The 18,596-nt window shown below is 48.4% G+C and overlaps 10 non-coding genes and 2 pseudogenes across 10 annotated transcripts; all 12 read right to left on the bottom strand.

Annotated features, from left to right (window-relative positions):
- Positions 1–175: 175 nt before the first annotated feature.
- Positions 176–366, bottom strand: LOC141224058 (U2 spliceosomal RNA). Its single transcript, XR_012291575.1, has one exon. It is a non-coding gene; the product is annotated as a U2 spliceosomal RNA (small nuclear RNA).
- A 1,115-nt stretch (positions 367–1,481) lies between these two features.
- LOC141224057 (U2 spliceosomal RNA) lies at positions 1,482–1,672 on the bottom strand. Its single transcript, XR_012291574.1, has one exon. It is a non-coding gene; the product is annotated as a U2 spliceosomal RNA (small nuclear RNA).
- Positions 1,673–2,787: 1,115 nt separating this feature from the next.
- On the bottom strand, positions 2,788–2,978 carry LOC141224056 (U2 spliceosomal RNA). Its single transcript, XR_012291573.1, has one exon. It is a non-coding gene; the product is annotated as a U2 spliceosomal RNA (small nuclear RNA).
- A 1,115-nt stretch (positions 2,979–4,093) lies between these two features.
- On the bottom strand, positions 4,094–4,288 carry LOC141224162 (U2 spliceosomal RNA). The gene has a single exon (XR_012291677.1). It is a non-coding gene; the product is annotated as a U2 spliceosomal RNA (small nuclear RNA).
- A 5,564-nt stretch (positions 4,289–9,852) lies between these two features.
- On the bottom strand, positions 9,853–9,930 carry LOC141224240 (U2 spliceosomal RNA; annotated as a pseudogene).
- A 1,115-nt stretch (positions 9,931–11,045) lies between these two features.
- Positions 11,046–11,236, bottom strand: LOC141224055 (U2 spliceosomal RNA). Its single transcript, XR_012291572.1, has one exon. It is a non-coding gene; the product is annotated as a U2 spliceosomal RNA (small nuclear RNA).
- A 1,115-nt stretch (positions 11,237–12,351) lies between these two features.
- Positions 12,352–12,542, bottom strand: LOC141224054 (U2 spliceosomal RNA). Its single transcript, XR_012291571.1, has one exon. It is a non-coding gene; the product is annotated as a U2 spliceosomal RNA (small nuclear RNA).
- A 1,115-nt stretch (positions 12,543–13,657) lies between these two features.
- Positions 13,658–13,848, bottom strand: LOC141224053 (U2 spliceosomal RNA). Its single transcript, XR_012291570.1, has one exon. It is a non-coding gene; the product is annotated as a U2 spliceosomal RNA (small nuclear RNA).
- Positions 13,849–13,938: 90 nt separating this feature from the next.
- LOC141224272 (U2 spliceosomal RNA) lies at positions 13,939–14,041 on the bottom strand (annotated as a pseudogene).
- Positions 14,042–15,156: 1,115 nt separating this feature from the next.
- On the bottom strand, positions 15,157–15,347 carry LOC141224052 (U2 spliceosomal RNA). Its single transcript, XR_012291569.1, has one exon. It is a non-coding gene; the product is annotated as a U2 spliceosomal RNA (small nuclear RNA).
- A 1,115-nt stretch (positions 15,348–16,462) lies between these two features.
- Positions 16,463–16,653, bottom strand: LOC141224051 (U2 spliceosomal RNA). Its single transcript, XR_012291568.1, has one exon. It is a non-coding gene; the product is annotated as a U2 spliceosomal RNA (small nuclear RNA).
- Positions 16,654–17,768: 1,115 nt separating this feature from the next.
- LOC141224050 (U2 spliceosomal RNA) lies at positions 17,769–17,959 on the bottom strand. Its single transcript, XR_012291567.1, has one exon. It is a non-coding gene; the product is annotated as a U2 spliceosomal RNA (small nuclear RNA).
- Between the last annotated feature and the right edge of the window lie 637 nt (positions 17,960–18,596).

The raw sequence follows: 18,596 nt of genomic DNA, 5'->3' as shown, positions 1-18,596 counted from the left end.
GCTGAAGTTGAACCAAAATGAGCTTGTAATCTGGCTTCTGCAACTTTGAACATGAAAAATCCAATGAGGAGAAGAAAAGCAAAGCCAAAGAGTCCATCCCAAAATCCGACAAACAAGCAAAATGAACAAAAAACATTGAATTCAATTCTTTCTGATTTTAGAAACTGCATTAAAGAAGGGGTGCACCGGTCCTGGAGATACTGCAATACCAGGTCAATGCGTGGAGTGGACAGAGCAAGCTCTTTTTCCATCTCCCTGTTCTAAAAATCCATTTAATATATGGTCCCCAGATAGGGGACGTATCAGATATTAAACTGATAAGAACAGATACTACACTTGATCTTAGCCAAAAGGCCGAGAAGCGATAACCAGAATTGGTTTCAAACTACGGAGCCACCCAAGGATCCTGAAAAGTCCATTTGTGGAGATGAGCTCCTGGACTCCCGTTAAGAAGACATGTTGTCAACCTCTAGATCCCTTACATGCCTGCACTTTTCGGCTTGCTGCTGCTGCAATCCACGCGTTTTAGATCTGCATAACTCCACCTCTTTAAACACAGCACCTTCACCCCCTGCTGTTCCCACCCGCCTCAACACCGTTGGAAGGGAGGAGAACCAATTAAGGCGGGGGGTGGGGTGGAACGAGCAGCTGTCTACCCTTAGCAGGAGGGCTCCTGATTACATACCTCTCCTGCTGCTGCTGCTGCTGGCTGTCCAGCAGCAGACTGAAGGTGGCTGCTGCTGTGCACAGGTATATAAAGGCTCAGAGCCTATTATGACACGCGCAGCCAGCGTTCCATTGCCACATTCCATCTACTGCAGGCAGGATACCTGGCTGGCTGAATGTCGCTGAGAAGCTCATAGAGACCGCCATAAGCAACAGTTTAACAGAATGCTACAGACTAATCAACCAAACTTTTTGGGTTGGGTTCTCTTTTATAGTCTGCAGGCATTAAATGAAAGAAGTCAGTGTTCCAGCAGAAGGAGACAACGTTTCAGAAAAGGCATTGTAGCAAACCAAAAAAGAAATTTTAAGCGCAGCAGAGTAACCAGCGCACATACCTGTTAGCTCAGGTGAGTTTAAAAGGCTGCTGTTGATAACAAGGGCATTTGCTAAATAGATGGTGTGTGTGCAACAATATACTGAAAGGTCAATTATATTGTGCAGCTTATCTCACCACCTGTAGTTATTTAGGTGAAAGCTCCAAAATGCTTGCCTAATATGTCTGTTTATCCAAAAGGAAGTAAAAAGGGAGAGCTAGAAAGATAGCATTGCATCACATTACATGGCAATGCAATGCACAGTTGCTGAAGTTGAACCAAAATGAGCTTGTAATCTGGCTTCTGCAACTTTGAACATGAAAAATCCAATCAGGAGAAGAAAAGCAAAGCCAAAGAGTCCATCCCAAAATCCGACAAACAAGCAAAATGAACAAAAAACATTGAATTCAATTCTTTCTGATTTTAGAAACTGCATTAAAGAAGGGGTGCACCGGTCCTGGAGATACTGCAATACCAGGTCAATGCGTGGAGTGGACAGAGCAAGCTCTTTTTCCATCTCCCTGTTCTAAAAATCCATTTAATATATGGTCCCCAGATAGGGGACGTATCAGATATTAAACTGATAAGAACAGATACTACACTTGATCTTAGCCAAAAGGCCGAGAAGCGATAACCAGAATTGGTTTCAAACTACGGAGCCACCCAAGGATCCTGAAAAGTCCATTTGTGGAGATGAGCTCCTGGACTCCCGTTAAGAAGACATGTTGTCAACCTCTAGATCCCTTACATGCCTGCACTTTTCGGCTTGCTGCTGCTGCAATCCACGCGTTTTAGATCTGCATAACTCCACCTCTTTAAACACAGCACCTTCACCCCCTGCTGTTCCCACCCGCCTCAACACCGTTGGAAGGGAGGAGAACCAATTAAGGCGGGGGGTGGGGTGGAACGAGCAGCTGTCTACCCTTAGCAGGAGGGCTCCTGATTACATACCTCTCCTGCTGCTGCTGCTGCTGGCTGTCCAGCAGCAGACTGAAGGTGGCTGCTGCTGTGCACAGGTATATAAAGGCTCAGAGCCTATTATGACACGCGCAGCCAGCGTTCCATTGCCACATTCCATCTACTGCAGGCAGGATACCTGGCTGGCTGAATGTCGCTGAGAAGCTCACAGAGACCGCCATAAGCAACAGTTTAACAGAATGCCACAGACTAATCAACCAAACTTTTTGGGTTGGGTTCTCTTTTATAGTCTGCAGGCATTAAATGAAAGAAGTCAGTGTTCCAGCAGAAGGAGACAACGTTTCAGAAAAGGCATTGTAGCAAACCAAAAAAGAAATTTTAAGCGCAGCAGAGTAACCAGCGCACATACCTGTTAGCTCAGGTGAGTTTAAAAGGCTGCTGTTGATAACAAGGGCATTTGCTAAATAGATGGTGTGTGTGCAACAATATACTGAAAGGTCAATTATATTGTGCAGCTTATCTCACCACCTGTAGTTATTTAGGTGAAAGCTCCAAAATGCTTGCCTAATATGTCTGTTTATCCAAAAGGAAGTAAAAAGGGAGAGCTAGAAAGATAGCATTGCATCACATTACATGGCAATGCAATGCACAGTTGCTGAAGTTGAACCAAAATGAGCTTGTAATCTGGCTTCTGCAACTTTGAACATGAAAAATCCAATGAGGAGAAGAAAAGCAAAGCCAAAGAGTCCATCCCAAAATCCGACAAACAAGCAAAATGAACAAAAAACATTGAATTCAATTCTTTCTGATTTTAGAAACTGCATTAAAGAAGGGGTGCACCGGTCCTGGAGATACTGCAATACCAGGTCAATGCGTGGAGTGGACAGAGCAAGCTCTTTTTCCATCTCCCTGTTCTAAAAATCCATTTAATATATGGTCCCCAGATAGGGGACGTATCAGATATTAAACTGATAAGAACAGATACTACACTTGATCTTAGCCAAAAGGCCGAGAAGCGATAACCAGAATTGGTTTCAAACTACGGAGCCACCCAAGGATCCTGAAAAGTCCATTTGTGGAGATGAGCTCCTGGACTCCCGTTAAGAAGACATGTTGTCAACCTCTAGATCCCTTACATGCCTGCACTTTTCGGCTTGCTGCTGCTGCAATCCACGCGTTTTAGATCTGCATAACTCCACCTCTTTAAACACAGCACCTTCACCCCCTGCTGTTCCCACCCGCCTCAACACCGTTGGAAGGGAGGAGAACCAATTAAGGCGGGGGGTGGGGTGGAACGAGCAGCTGTCTACCCTTAGCAGGAGGGCTCCTGATTACATACCTCTCCTGCTGCTGCTGCTGCTGGCTGTCCAGCAGCAGACTGAAGGTGGCTGCTGCTGTGCACAGGTATATAAAGGCTCAGAGCCTATTATGACACGCGCAGCCAGCGTTCCATTGCCACATTCCATCTACTGCAGGCAGGATACCTGGCTGGCTGAATGTCGCTGAGAAGCTCACAGAGACCGCCATAAGCAACAGTTTAACAGAATGCCACAGACTAATCAACCAAACTTTTTGGGTTGGGTTCTCTTTTATAGTCTGCAGGCATTAAATGAAAGAAGTCAGTGTTCCAGCAGAAGGAGACAACGTTTCAGAAAAGGCATTGTAGCAAACCAAAAAAGAAATTTTAAGCGCAGCAGAGTAACCAGCGCACATACCTGTTAGCTCAGGTGAGTTTAAAAGGCTGCTGTTGATAACAAGGGCATTTGCTAAATAGATGGTGTGTGTGCAACAATATACTGAAAGGTCAATTATATTGTGCAGCTTATCTCACCACCTGTAGTTATTTAGGTGAAAGCTCCAAAATGCTTGCCTAATATGTCTGTTTATCCAAAAGGAAGTAAAAAGGGAGAGCTAGAAAGATAGCATTGCATCACATTACATGGCAATGCAATGCACAGTTGCTGAAGTTGAACCAAAATGAGCTTGTAATCTGGCTTCTGCAACTTTGAACATGAAAAATCCAATGAGGAGAAGAAAAGCAAAGCCAAAGAGTCCATCCCAAAATCCGACAAACAAGCAAAATGAACAAAAAACATTGAATTCAATTCTTTCTGATTTTAGAAACTGCATTAAAGAAGGGGTGCACCGGTCCTGGAGATACTGCAATACCAGGTCAATGCGTGGAGTGGACAGAGCAAGCTCTTTTTCCATCTCCCTGTTCTAAAAATCCATTTAATATATGGTCCCCAGATAGGGGACGTATCAGATATTAAACTGATAAGAACAGATTTTTTTTGATTGAATATATCTTTTATTAGCACAAAAAATAAGTTAACAGACAGTGTACAGTGCCGCAGCCCAGTACACACAGAATTCTACATCATATTTACATAGCATGAGGATACGACGCACTAACTAGACACATCACACCCCTATGCTACACAAAACACTCAATCTGAAAGAAAAAGCATGTCAATCAATACAGTACGACGAACTGTGATAAGGGATGGGGATTGGGAAAAAGGGGATGTGGGGGGGGAAATCACAGGCCCGAAGCTTTATTGAAAGACAAGACACATAAGGGGAGAGGGGGAGGAGGGGTTTAGTCCTCATCCTCGTCCTCCGGACCGTCCATGATGGAATAGTCTCTGAGCAGGCTGTGGATCAGCCTGCGGCAGTCCTGGATGGACATCCTCTCCCTCCTCAAGATGAGCCGGTTCCTGGCGACCCAAACGGCATCCTTGAAGCAGTTCATAAGGCGCCAAGCCTCCTGGATGGCTCCGACGGTATGAACCCCAGGGAAGAGTCCGTAAAGCACAGAATGGTGCGATAGGCTCGCCCTGGGGACAGAGTTCCTCAGGTCGTCCTCAAGTGCAGTCAATAGGCGCTGTGCAAATCCGCAGTCCCAAAAAGTGTGCAAAGATGTTTCCTCCACGAAGGGGCACCTTGGGCAGTACCGGGTCTTGCACAGGTTCCGGGCATGCATGAATGACCGGACGGGCAGTCCGCCCTGAATCGCCATCCACGACAAGTCCTTGTGCCCGTTGGTCAGCCTGTCAGACGACACATTTGTCCACACAGTCTCCAGCGTGTCCTGGTGAAGTCCTGTGATGTTCTCCACGTCATCCTTGGCTCTGATTAGCTTGTGGATAGTTTTGGGCTTCCACAAGTCGGGCTTGAGTCCCTCCAGTTGATGCTCCCCCACAAATCGAACGACGTCTCCGTAGAACCATGGCGTCGTCCAGTTGTAGGGGAAGGAGCTGTCCCACTTGTCCCAGCCGAGTCGCCTCCAAAGAGGAAGCAGGAAGAAGCGAGACATGGACCTGCCCGCGGAGCCATTCTTGACTTGCAAAGTCCGGCGGACACAATCACACACAAAAGAGGATCGCAGGAGGGTGGGGATATCTGGAACGCCCTTCCCACCCTTGCGAGGCTCCTTGTACATGACGGCCCGCCTGACTCTGTCCATCTTGGATCCCCAGACAAAGTGAAACACTGTCCTGGTAATGGCCCTGCACACAGTGACGTGTGGGGGCCAGGCCTGCGCCGTGTACTGCAAGACGGGCAGGACCTCATTACGCAGGACGAGTGCCTTACCCTCACAAGTGAGGTGTCTGAGGCTCCAGAGTCCGATCCGTTGCTTCACCTTGGCCAAGCGTTCTTGCCAGGACTTGAGGGCCGCTCCTTCCTTCCCAAACCAGACTCCCAGCACCTTGAGGAAATCCGGTTGAATGTTGAAGGGGAAGGGGGCGGAGGAGGCCGGCTGCCAATCCCCGAAGAGCATGGCTTCCGACTTCCTGCAGTTGACTTTGGCCCCTGAAGCCCGGCCGAACCTCTCACACGTCTGGACGAGGGCGTCGACTGAACCACGATCAGCGCAGAAGACGGTGACGTCGTCCATGTAGAGCGAGCACTTGACCTCGTGTCGTCCCGGACCCGGTGCGGTGATCCCTCTGATCTCTCCATTCTGCCGGATAGCCTCTGCGAAGAGTTCTATAACACAAACAAAAAGAAGAGGTGATAGAGGGCAGCCTTGTCTGACCCCAGAGAGGACAGGGAAGGGGTCAGTCTTCCAGCCGTTCACCAACACCGAGCTGTGGATATCAAAATACATCAGACGGACATACGAACAAAACATGTTACCCAAACCTAACCGGTGCAGAGCTCGGCCCATGAACTCGTGGGAAACCCGGTCGAAGGCCTTCTCCTGATCCAAGGAGACCAGGGCCGCGTGTGCGCGGCGGACCTTGATGTACTCGACCGTGTCCCGCACGAGAGCGAGGCTGTCTGCGATGCGACGTCCAGGGATGCCGCAGGTCTGGTCCGGGTGGATGATCCGTCCGATGACCGTCTTAAGTCGTGTCGCCATCGTCTTGGCCAGGATCTTGTAGTCCACGTTGAGCAGAGTGATGGGACGCCAATTCCTCAGGTCGCACCTCTCTCCCTTCCGCTTGTACAGGATCGTGACCATTCCTTCCCTCAAAGATGGAGGCATTCTACCCTCCACCACCATCTCCTCGTACAGGTCCAACAGGTCCGGACAGATGAGGTCTCCCAGCGCTACATAGAGCTCCGCTGGAAGACCATCACTGCCCGGGGTCCTGCCGGTCCTAAAGGATTTAGCGGCAGAGAGCAATTCGCCCACCATCAGAGGTTTGTCCAAGGCTGCCGTGCCTGCAGGATCAAGATGGTTAGTGATACCTGACAGGAACTTATCAGCAGCGTCGGGGTCGGTAGTCTTGTGGGAGTAGAGTTCGCTGTAGAAGTCGCTGACGACCCTCATCACGTCCTCCTTCCCACGTCGCATGTTTCCGCTCTCGTCTCGCAGCTCGTTCAGGGGCGTGTGACCGGCATGAAGTTTCCTGAAAAAGAATGAATTACATTTCTCACCCTTCTCCAGATTCTCCACTTTGGAACGGAAGACGATTCGCTTGGACTCCTCCTCAAAGTGCCTTTTCAGGCTCTTCTTGGTCTCCTCCAGCTCCTCCCTCACGTCCCAGCCGCAGTGAAGAAGGTCCTGCAGCGACCGCAGCTCGCGCTGCAGCCCTCTGAAGTCCCTCCTCTTCTCACACGCCTGTTGTCGACCCTTGGCCTGAAAGAAACAGCGAAACTCAAGTTTAACATATTCCCACCAATCAGAGACTGTTTGGAAGCTACCCTTGTAGGACTGCCACATTGCGTAGGCTGCTCTCAGCTCCTCCACGACTTCATCCTGAGCCAGCAGAGCACAATTCAGCTTCCAGGAGCCGGGGCCGGACGGAAAACCGTCGCCGAGGACACCTTGTAAGTGAATGGCTCTGTGGTCGGAGAAGAAGCAGGAGACCATCGAGTGCCTACTCTGCCTGACTGCCCGAGAGGTGAACACAAAGTCAATCCTGGAGCGGAGTGAGCCATCGGGTCGGCTCCACGAATAGTTCGTGGAGCCTCTCCCCATGGAGCCCACCACGTCCTGAAGAGAGGCCTCGGTTACCATCTCGATGAGCAGCTTGGACGTGATGTCCAACTTGGCAGATGTGCCAGAACTACGACCATCCTCCTCGATGGGGCAGTTGAAATCCCCGGCCATCACTAAGGTCCTGGTGGTGGCAAGCTGAAGCCGCAGGGTCTGGAAAAGCTCCAAACGCTCATTCTTCAGTGGGGACGCATACACGTTGATGAACCTGACAGGTTCTCCCGCCCAGTTGCCATCTACAACAAGAGCCCTGCCGCAGATGAGCTCCTGGACGGACTCAAGCGTGAATGCGCCCCCCCTGATCAGAATTGCGACCCCCGCAGACTTGCAGTCACCCCCACCGGACCAGTAGGATGGACCGTGGGACCACTCCCTGGCCAGATGTTTGAAGGACCTAGAGGAGGGAAGGGAACATTCCTGCAACATATAAACATCACACAACTGGGAAGTAAGGAAGGCATAAATAGTCTGACGTCTGAACTTGTCCTTGATGCTCCTGACATTAATGGAAAATAAGTTAATATTAGCCATCATGTAGGGAAAAAAGAAAAAGTTAGCGCAGGCAATACACCTTAGTTACCACTCCGGTCGGGTGGTCCCTCGTCGGTGTTGACTGCTGGTGACGGGATCACCAGCAGGCCCTCTTCCTCCATCTGGTCAAGCAGCGCGGCCTCGATCTCGGCGACCACCAGTTCCTCCTCTTCTGGCTCGGCCACCAGGGTCTCAACCATGTGCTCCATCTCTTCTGGCTCAGGGAGGGTATCCTCCTTTTCGCCTACGAAATCCAGAATCTTCTTTTTGGAGGATTCAGTAGCAGGGCTGTCCTCCACCTTCCTCTTTCCCCGGGTTGGAACTGGGGAGACAAGAAGGGGAAAATCCTCCTCGGAATAGATAGCGGCGGGTGGAGGAAAGGTTAATTCCACCGCTACCATGGTCTGGGGAGGGAGAGTGGCTGCCGGGGCAGGGGAAAGGACACCTGCTGAGGAGTAGGGGAAGGAGGAAGAGGAAGTGGAATCCTCAGCAGGGGTGGCCGGGGTGAGGGGGAATTGGACGGGGGTGGCAGGGGGAGGGATCGAGAGAGGGGTGACAGAACTCTTACCCTCCTTTGACTTTTTCTTCTGCTTCGGAGCTGCTGGGACCGTCGCTGGGGCTTTGGCCACCGACTCCTTGACCGCTTTGGCCTTGGTCGTCTCGGCCTTGGCCGCTGGGGCCTTGGTCGTCGCGTCCTTGACCTTCACAGGCCTGGTCGTCGGGGCCTTGTCCTCCGTAGCTGGGGTCGTCGCAACCACCGATGCCCAGGATCTCTCACGCTTGGGGCAATCCTTGTACAGATGAGCCGCCAGCCCACACAGGTTGCAGGATGTCTTCTTCGGGCAGTCCTTCGAGCTGTGTCCCGTCACTCGACAAATCCTGCAGGCATCCTCCTTGCAGTCCTTCATCTCGTGGCCGTTCTTGCCGCATCTCCTGCAGTTCCGCGGCATGTCCGGGTAATAGATGAGGCCGTAGGAGTTGCCCAGGGAGAATGTCGGGGGCAGGTGCCGAAGTCCGTCTGAGTACGCCAGGTCCCTGTGAAGTCTAACGGTCACCGACCACTTACCTGTCCAGAAGCCGAGTCCATTCAGGATGTGAGAGGGTTCCTTCACAACCAAACAGAAGCGTCTCAGGAAGGTACAGATGTCTTGGCCTGGGGTGTGCGGGTTGCGCATGGAGACCGTGATCCTCCTTTCGTCCCTCTGGATAGGGCAGCTACCTGTAAAGGCAGAGAAAGAATTATCCGGTCCTTTTGCGCTTACCATTTCCCAGAACCTCCTGCAGGTGTTCACAGTGGCGAAGGTGACGAAGAAGATCCCCGTCAAGAAGGTCTGGATGCTGAGGGTGTCCGACCTGGAGAAGCCTCGATCCAGCAGCATCTTCTGGCAGAACACGTCCGAGGACATATCCGGCACCCTCCCATCCACTTCCTTCAGCTTCAGGGCCACCGTCTGCCGCATCCATGGCTCCAGGGCTGGAGCTTCGTGGCGGGGCTTCTGGGGTCCCTTCTGCTGGCCAGTCGTGGAGGCAGAGTCCTTGGGGTCAGAATCGGCTCCTGGCTGGGCCCTCCTGGCTGTCCCCTGCTCCAGGCTCTTCTTTTCGGCCTTCCTCGCAGCGCTTGCCATGGCTTTCCTCCTGCAGTTACTTCTTGGAGCTGGATCTGGAACTCTTCCCGGAATGGGTGGAGCTATGCAGATTCTTCTCCCGTCGTGTTCTGGACAAATTCCCCGAAAGGTCTTTGTCTCGATGATTTTCTTCCTCGAAGATTCCACAGGACAGCCCGATTCTTCTTCGAGTCTTCGTCTTCTTCTGGATTCTTTAGAGCTTCTTCCTCCCACCGATATCCGCCTTCCTTCTCCGATGTCAGCTGGGCTCCGAAGCTCTTCTCCTTCCGAGTTCGATCGCTCTCGTCAAGTGTAGATCGTAGCTCTTGTGTTCTTAAAAGAACAGATACTACACTTGATCTTAGCCAAAAGGCCGAGAAGCGATAACCAGAATTGGTTTCAAACTACGGAGCCACCCAAGGATCCTGAAAAGTCCATTTGTGGAGATGAGCTCCTGGACTCCCGTTAAGAAGACATGTTGTCAACCTCTAGATCCCTTACATGCCTGCACTTTTCGGCTTGCTGCTGCTGCAATCCACGCGTTTTAGATCTGCATAACTCCACCTCTTTAAACACAGCACCTTCACCCCCTGCTGTTCCCACCCGCCTCAACACCGTTGGAAGGGAGGAGAACCAATTAAGGCGGGGGGTGGGGTGGAACGAGCAGCTGTCTACCCTTAGCAGGAGGGCTCCTGATTACATACCTCTCCTGCTGCTGCTGCTGCTGGCTGTCCAGCAGCAGACTGAAGGTGGCTGCTGCTGTGCACAGGTATATAAAGGCTCAGAGCCTATTATGACACGCGCAGCCAGCGTTCCATTGCCACATTCCATCTACTGCAGGCAGGATACCTGGCTGGCTGAATGTCGCTGAGAAGCTCACAGAGACCGCCATAAGCAACAGTTTAACAGAATGCCACAGACTAATCAACCAAACTTTTTGGGTTGGGTTCTCTTTTATAGTCTGCAGGCATTAAATGAAAGAAGTCAGTGTTCCAGCAGAAGGAGACAACGTTTCAGAAAAGGCATTGTAGCAAACCAAAAAAGAAATTTTAAGCGCAGCAGAGTAACCAGCGCACATACCTGTTAGCTCAGGTGAGTTTAAAAGGCTGCTGTTGATAACAAGGGCATTTGCTAAATAGATGGTGTGTGTGCAACAATATACTGAAAGGTCAATTATATTGTGCAGCTTATCTCACCACCTGTAGTTATTTAGGTGAAAGCTCCAAAATGCTTGCCTAATATGTCTGTTTATCCAAAAGGAAGTAAAAAGGGAGAGCTAGAAAGATAGCATTGCATCACATTACATGGCAATGCAATGCACAGTTGCTGAAGTTGAACCAAAATGAGCTTGTAATCTGGCTTCTGCAACTTTGAACATGAAAAATCCAATGAGGAGAAGAAAAGCAAAGCCAAAGAGTCCATCCCAAAATCCGACAAACAAGCAAAATGAACAAAAAACATTGAATTCAATTCTTTCTGATTTTAGAAACTGCATTAAAGAAGGGGTGCACCGGTCCTGGAGATACTGCAATACCAGGTCAATGCGTGGAGTGGACAGAGCAAGCTCTTTTTCCATCTCCCTGTTCTAAAAATCCATTTAATATATGGTCCCCAGATAGGGGACGTATCAGATATTAAACTGATAAGAACAGATACTACACTTGATCTTAGCCAAAAGGCCGAGAAGCGATAACCAGAATTGGTTTCAAACTACGGAGCCACCCAAGGATCCTGAAAAGTCCATTTGTGGAGATGAGCTCCTGGACTCCCGTTAAGAAGACATGTTGTCAACCTCTAGATCCCTTACATGCCTGCACTTTTCGGCTTGCTGCTGCTGCAATCCACGCGTTTTAGATCTGCATAACTCCACCTCTTTAAACACAGCACCTTCACCCCCTGCTGTTCCCACCCGCCTCAACACCGTTGGAAGGGAGGAGAACCAATTAAGGCGGGGGGTGGGGTGGAACGAGCAGCTGTCTACCCTTAGCAGGAGGGCTCCTGATTACATACCTCTCCTGCTGCTGCTGCTGCTGGCTGTCCAGCAGCAGACTGAAGGTGGCTGCTGCTGTGCACAGGTATATAAAGGCTCAGAGCCTATTATGACACGCGCAGCCAGCGTTCCATTGCCACATTCCATCTACTGCAGGCAGGATACCTGGCTGGCTGAATGTCGCTGAGAAGCTCACAGAGACCGCCATAAGCAACAGTTTAACAGAATGCCACAGACTAATCAACCAAACTTTTTGGGTTGGGTTCTCTTTTATAGTCTGCAGGCATTAAATGAAAGAAGTCAGTGTTCCAGCAGAAGGAGACAACGTTTCAGAAAAGGCATTGTAGCAAACCAAAAAAGAAATTTTAAGCGCAGCAGAGTAACCAGCGCACATACCTGTTAGCTCAGGTGAGTTTAAAAGGCTGCTGTTGATAACAAGGGCATTTGCTAAATAGATGGTGTGTGTGCAACAATATACTGAAAGGTCAATTATATTGTGCAGCTTATCTCACCACCTGTAGTTATTTAGGTGAAAGCTCCAAAATGCTTGCCTAATATGTCTGTTTATCCAAAAGGAAGTAAAAAGGGAGAGCTAGAAAGATAGCATTGCATCACATTACATGGCAATGCAATGCACAGTTGCTGAAGTTGAACCAAAATGAGCTTGTAATCTGGCTTCTGCAACTTTGAACATGAAAAATCCAATGAGGAGAAGAAAAGCAAAGCCAAAGAGTCCATCCCAAAATCCGACAAACAAGCAAAATGAACAAAAAACATTGAATTCAATTCTTTCTGATTTTAGAAACTGCATTAAAGAAGGGGTGCACCGGTCCTGGAGATACTGCAATACCAGGTCAATGCGTGGAGTGGACAGAGCAAGCTCTTTTTCCATCTCCCTGTTCTAAAAATCCATTTAATATATGGTCCCCAGATAGGGGACGTATCAGATATTAAACTGATAAGAACAGATACTACACTTGATCTTAGCCAAAAGGCCGAGAAGCGATAACCAGAATTGGTTTCAAACTACGGAGCCACCCAAGGATCCTGAAAAGTCCATTTGTGGAGATGAGCTCCTGGACTCCCGTTAAGAAGACATGTTGTCAACCTCTAGATCCCTTACATGCCTGCACTTTTCGGCTTGCTGCTGCTGCAATCCACGCGTTTTAGATCTGCATAACTCCACCTCTTTAAACACAGCACCTTCACCCCCTGCTGTTCCCACCTGCCTCAACACCGTTGGAAGGGAGGAGAACCAATTAAGGCGGGGGGTGGGGTGGAACGAGCAGCTGTCTACCCTTAGCAGGAGGGCTCCTGATTACATACCTCTCCTGCTGCTGCTGCTGCTGGCTGTCCAGCAGCAGACTGAAGGTGGCTGCTGCTGTGCACAGGTATATAAAGGCTCAGAGCCTATTATGACACGTGCAGCCAGCGTTCCATTGCCACATTCCATCTACTGCAGGCAGGATACCTGGCTGGCTGAATGTCGCTGAGAAGCTCACAGAGACCGCCATAAGCAACAGTTTAACAGAATGCCACAGACTAATCAACCAAACTTTTTGGGTTGGGTTCTCTTTTATAGTCTGCAGGCATTAAATGAAAGAAGTCAGTGTTCCAGCAGAAGGAGACAACGTTTCAGAAAAGGCATTGTAGCAAACCAAAAAAGAAATTTTAAGCGCAGCAGAGTAACCAGCGCACATACCTGTTAGCTCAGGTGAGTTTAAAAGGCTGCTGTTGATAACAAGGGCATTTGCTAAATAGATGGTGTGTGTGCAACAATATACTGAAAGGTCAATTATATTGTGCAGCTTATCTCACCACCTGTAGTTATTTAGGTGAATGCTCCAAAATGCTTGCCTAATATGTCTGTTTATCCAAAAGGAAGTAAAAAGGGAGAGCTAGAAAGATAGCATTGCATCACATTACATGGCAATGCAATGCACAGTTGCTGAAGTTGAACCAAAATGAGCTTGTAATCTGGCTTCTGCAACTTTGAACATGAAAAATCCAATGAGGAGAAGAAAAGCAAAGCCAAAGAGTCCATCCCAAAATCCGACAAACAAGCAAAATGAACAAAAAACATTGAATTCAATTCTTTCTGATTTTAGAAACTGCATTAAAGAAGGGGTGCACCGGTCCTGGAGATACTGCAATACCAGGTCAATGCGTGGAGTGGACAGAGCAAGCTCTTTTTCCATCTCCCTGTTCTAAAAATCCATTTAATATATGGTCCCCAGATAGGGGACGTATCAGATATTAAACTGATAAGAACAGATACTACACTTGATCTTAGCCAAAAGGCCGAGAAGCGATAACCAGAATTGGTTTCAAACTACGGAGCCACCCAAGGATCCTGAAAAGTCCATTTGTGGAGATGAGCTCCTGGACTCCCGTTAAGAAGACATGTTGTCAACCTCTAGATACCTTACATGCCTGCACTTTTCGGCTTGCTGCTGCTGCAATCCAGATACTACACTTGATCTTAGCCAAAAGGCCGAGAAGCGATAACCAGAATTGGTTTCAAACTACGGAGCCACCCAAGGATCCTGAAAAGTCCATTTGTGGAGATGAGCTCCTGGACTCCCGTTAAGAAGACATGTTGTCAACCTCTAGATCCCTTACATGCCTGCACTTTTCGGCTTGCTGCTGCTGCAATCCACGCGTTTTAGATCTGCATAACTCCACCTCTTTAAACACAGCACCTTCACCCCCTGCTGTTCCCACCCGCCTCAACACCGTTGGAAGGGAGGAGAACCAATTAAGGCGGGGGGTGGGGTGGAACGAGCAGCTGTCTACCCTTAGCAGGAGGGCTCCTGATTACATACCTCTCCTGCTGCTGCTGCTGCTGGCTGTCCAGCAGCAGACTGAAGGTGGCTGCTGCTGTGCACAGGTATATAAAGGCTCAGAGCCTATTATGACACGCGCAGCCAGCGTTCCATTGCCACATTCCATCTACTGCAGGCAGGATACCTGGCTGGCTGAATGTCGCTGAGAAGCTCACAGAGACCGCCATAAGCAACAGTTTAACAGAATGCCACAGACTAATCAACCAAACTTTTTGGGTTGGGTTCTCTTTTATAGTCTGCAGGCATTAAATGAAAGAAGTCAGTGTTCCAGCAGAAGGAGACAACGTTTCAGAAAAGGCATTGTAGCAAACCAAAAAAGAAATTTTAAGCGCAGCAGAGTAACCAGCGCACATACCTGTTAGCTCAGGTGAGTTTAAAAGGCTGCTGTTGATAACAAGGGCATTTGCTAAATAGATGGTGTGTGTGCAACAATATACTGAAAGGTCAATTATATTGTGCAGCTTATCTCACCACCTGTAGTTATTTAGGTGAAAGCTCCAAAATGCTTGCCTAATATGTCTGTTTATCCAAAAGGAAGTAAAAAGGGAGAGCTAGAAAGATAGCATTGCATCACATTACATGGCAATGCAATGCACAGTTGCTGAAGTTGAACCAAAATGAGCTTGTAATCTGGCTTCTGCAACTTTGAACATGAAAAATCCAATGAGGAGAAGAAAAGCAAAGCCAAAGAGTCCATCCCAAAATCCGACAAACAAGCAAAATGAACAAAAAACATTGAATTCAATTCTTTCTGATTTTAGAAACTGCATTAAAGAAGGGGTGCACCGGTCCTGGAGATACTGCAATACCAGGTCAATGCGTGGAGTGGACAGAGCAAGCTCTTTTTCCATCTCCCTGTTCTAAAAATCCATTTAATATATGGTCCCCAGATAGGGGACGTATCAGATATTAAACTGATAAGAACAGATACTACACTTGATCTTAGCCAAAAGGCCGAGAAGCGATAACCAGAATTGGTTTCAAACTACGGAGCCACCCAAGGATCCTGAAAAGTCCATTTGTGGAGATGAGCTCCTGGACTCCCGTTAAGAAGACATGTTGTCAACCTCTAGATCCCTTACATGCCTGCACTTTTCGGCTTGCTGCTGCTGCAATCTACGCGTTTTAGATCTGCATAACTCCACCTCTTTAAACACAGCACCTTCACCCCCTGCTGTTCCCACCCGCCTCAACACCGTTGGAAGGGAGGAGAACCAATTAAGGCGGGGGGTGGGGTGGAACGAGCAGCTGTCTACCCTTAGCAGGAGGGCTCCTGATTACATACCTCTCCTGCTGCTGCTGCTGCTGGCTGTCCAGCAGCAGACTGAAGGTGGCTGCTGCTGTGCACAGGTATATAAAGGCTCAGAGCCTATTATGACACGCGGAGCCAGCGTTCCATTGCCACATTCCATCTACTGCAGGCAGGATACCTGGCTGGCTGAATGTCGCTGAGAAGCTCACAGAGACCGCCATAAGCAACAGTTTAACAGAATGCCACAGACTAATCAACCAAACTTTTTGGGTTGGGTTCTCTTTTATAGTCTGCAGGCATTAAATGAAAGAAGTCAGTGTTCCAGCAGAAGGAGACAACGTTTCAGAAAAGGCATTGTAGCAAACCAAAAAAGAAATTTTAAGCGCAGCAGAGTAACCAGCGCACATACCTGTTAGCTCAGGTGAGTTTAAAAGGCTGCTGTTGATAACAAGGGCATTTGCTAAATAGATGGTGAGTGTGCAACAATATACTGAAAGGTCAATTATATTGTGCAGCTTATCTCACCACCTGTAGTTATTTAGGTGAAAGCTCCAAAATGCTTGCCTAATATGTCTGTTTATCCAAAAGGAAGTAAAAAGGGAGAGCTAGAAAGATAGCATTGCATCACATTACATGGCAATGCAATGCACAGTTGCTGAAGTTGAACCAAAATGAGCTTGTAATCTGGCTTCTGCAACTTTGAACATGAAAAATCCAATGAGGAGAAGAAAAGCAAAGCCAAAGAGTCCATCCCAAAATCCGACAAACAAGCAAAATGAACAAAAAACATTGAATTCAATTCTTTCTGATTTTAGAAACTGCATTAAAGAAGGGGTGCACCGGTCCTGGAGATACTGCAATACCAGGTCAATGCGTGGAGTGGACAGAGCAAGCTCTTTTTCCATCTCCCTGTTCTAAAAATCCATTTAATATATGGTCCCCAGATAGGGGACGTATCAGATATTAAACTGATAAGAACAGATACTACACTTGATCTTAGCCAAAAGGCCGAGAAGCGATAACCAGAATTGGTTTCAAACTACGGAGCCACCCAAGGATCCTGAAAAGTCCATTTGTGGAGATGAGCTCCTGGACTCCCGTTAAGAAGACATGTTGTCAACCTCTAGATCCCTTACATGCCTGCACTTTTCGGCTTGCTGCTGCTGCAATCCACGCGTTTTAGATCTGCATAACTCCACCTCTTTAAACACAGCACCTTCACCCCCTGCTGTTCCCACCCGCCTCAACACCGTTGGAAGGGAGGAGAACCAATTAAGGCGGGGGGTGGGGTGGAACGAGCAGCTGTCTACCCTTAGCAGGAGGGCTCCTGATTACATACCTCTCCTGCTGCTGCTGCTGCTGGCTGTCCAGCAGCAGACTGAAGGTGGCTGCTGCTGTGCACAGGTATATAAAGGCTCAGAGCCTATTATGACACGCGCAGCCAGCGTTCCATTGCCACATTCCATCTACTGCAGGCAGGATACCTGGCTGGCTGAATGTCGCTGAGAAGCTCACAGAGACCGCCATAAGCAACAGTTTAACAGAATGCCACAGACTAATCAACCAAACTTTTTGGGTTGGGTTCTCTTTTATAGTCTGCAGGCATTAAATGAAAGAAGTCAGTGTTCCAGCAGAAGGAGACAACGTTTCAGAAAAGGCATTGTAGCAAACCAAAAAAGAAATTTTAAGCGCAGCAGAGTAACCAGCGCACATACCTGTTAGCTCAGGTGAGTTTAAAAGGCTGCTGTTGATAACAAGGGCATTTGCTAAATAGATGGTGTGTGTGCAACAATATACTGAAAGGTCAATTATATTGTGCAGCTTATCTCACCACCTGTAGTTATTTAGGTGAAAGCTCCAAAATGCTTGCCTAATATGTCTGTTTATCCAAAAGGAAGTAAAAAGGGAGAGCTAGAAAGATAGCATTGCATCACATTACATGGCAATGCAATGCACAGTTGCTGAAGTTGAACCAAAATGAGCTTGTAATCTGGCTTCTGCAACTTTGAACATGAAAAATCCAATGAGGAGAAGAAAAGCAAAGCCAAAGAGTCCATCCCAAAATCCGACAAACAAGCAAAATGAACAAAAAACATTGAATTCAATTCTTTCTGATTTTAGAAACTGCATTAAAGAAGGGGTGCACCGGTCCTGGAGATACTGCAATACCAGGTCAATGCGTGGAGTGGACAGAGCAAGCTCTTTTTCCATCTCCCTGTTCTAAAAATCCATTTAATATATGGTCCCCAGATAGGGGACGTATCAGATATTAAACTGATAAGAACAGATACTACACTTGATCTTAGCCAAAAGGCCGAGAAGCGATAACCAGAATTGGTTTCAAACTACGGAGCCACCCAAGGATCCTGAAAAGTCTATTTGTGGAGATGAGCTCCTGGACTCCCGTTAAGAAGACATGTTGTCAACCTCTAGATCCCTTACATGCCTGCACTTTTCGGCTTGCTGCTGCTGCAATCCACGCGTTTTAGATCTGCATAACTCCACCTCTTTAAACACAGCACCTTCACCCCCTGCTGTTCCCACCCGCCTCAACACCGTTGGAAGGGAGGAGAACCAATTAAGGCGGGGGGTGGGGTGGAACGAGCAGCTGTCTACCCTTAGCAGGAGGGCTCCTGATTACATACCTCTCCTGCTGCTGCTGCTGGCTGTCCAGCAGCAGACTGAAGGTGGCTGCTGCTGTGCACAGGTATATAAAGGCTCAGAGCCTATTATGACACGCGCAGCCAGCGTTCCATTGCCACATTCCATCTACTGCAGGCAGGATACCTGGCTGGCTGAATGTCGCTGAGAAGCTCACAGAGACCGCCATAAGCAACAGTTTAACAGAATGCCACAGACTAATCAACCAAACTTTTTGGGTTGGGTTCTCTTTTATAGTCTGCAGGCATTAAATGAAAGCAGTCAGTGTTCCAGCAGAAGGAGACAACGTTTCAGAAAAGGCA

Source organism: Phyllobates terribilis, unplaced genomic scaffold (genome assembly GCF_046119375.1).
Source record: "Phyllobates terribilis strain yellow unplaced genomic scaffold, ASM4611937v1 Scaffold_381__1_contigs__length_1843176, whole genome shotgun sequence".
NCBI classification, from domain to species: Eukaryota; Metazoa; Chordata; class Amphibia; order Anura; family Dendrobatidae; genus Phyllobates; species Phyllobates terribilis.
The sequence above is the reverse complement of the archived record's forward strand: the minus strand, read 5'-3'. Positions and strand labels throughout refer to the sequence as shown.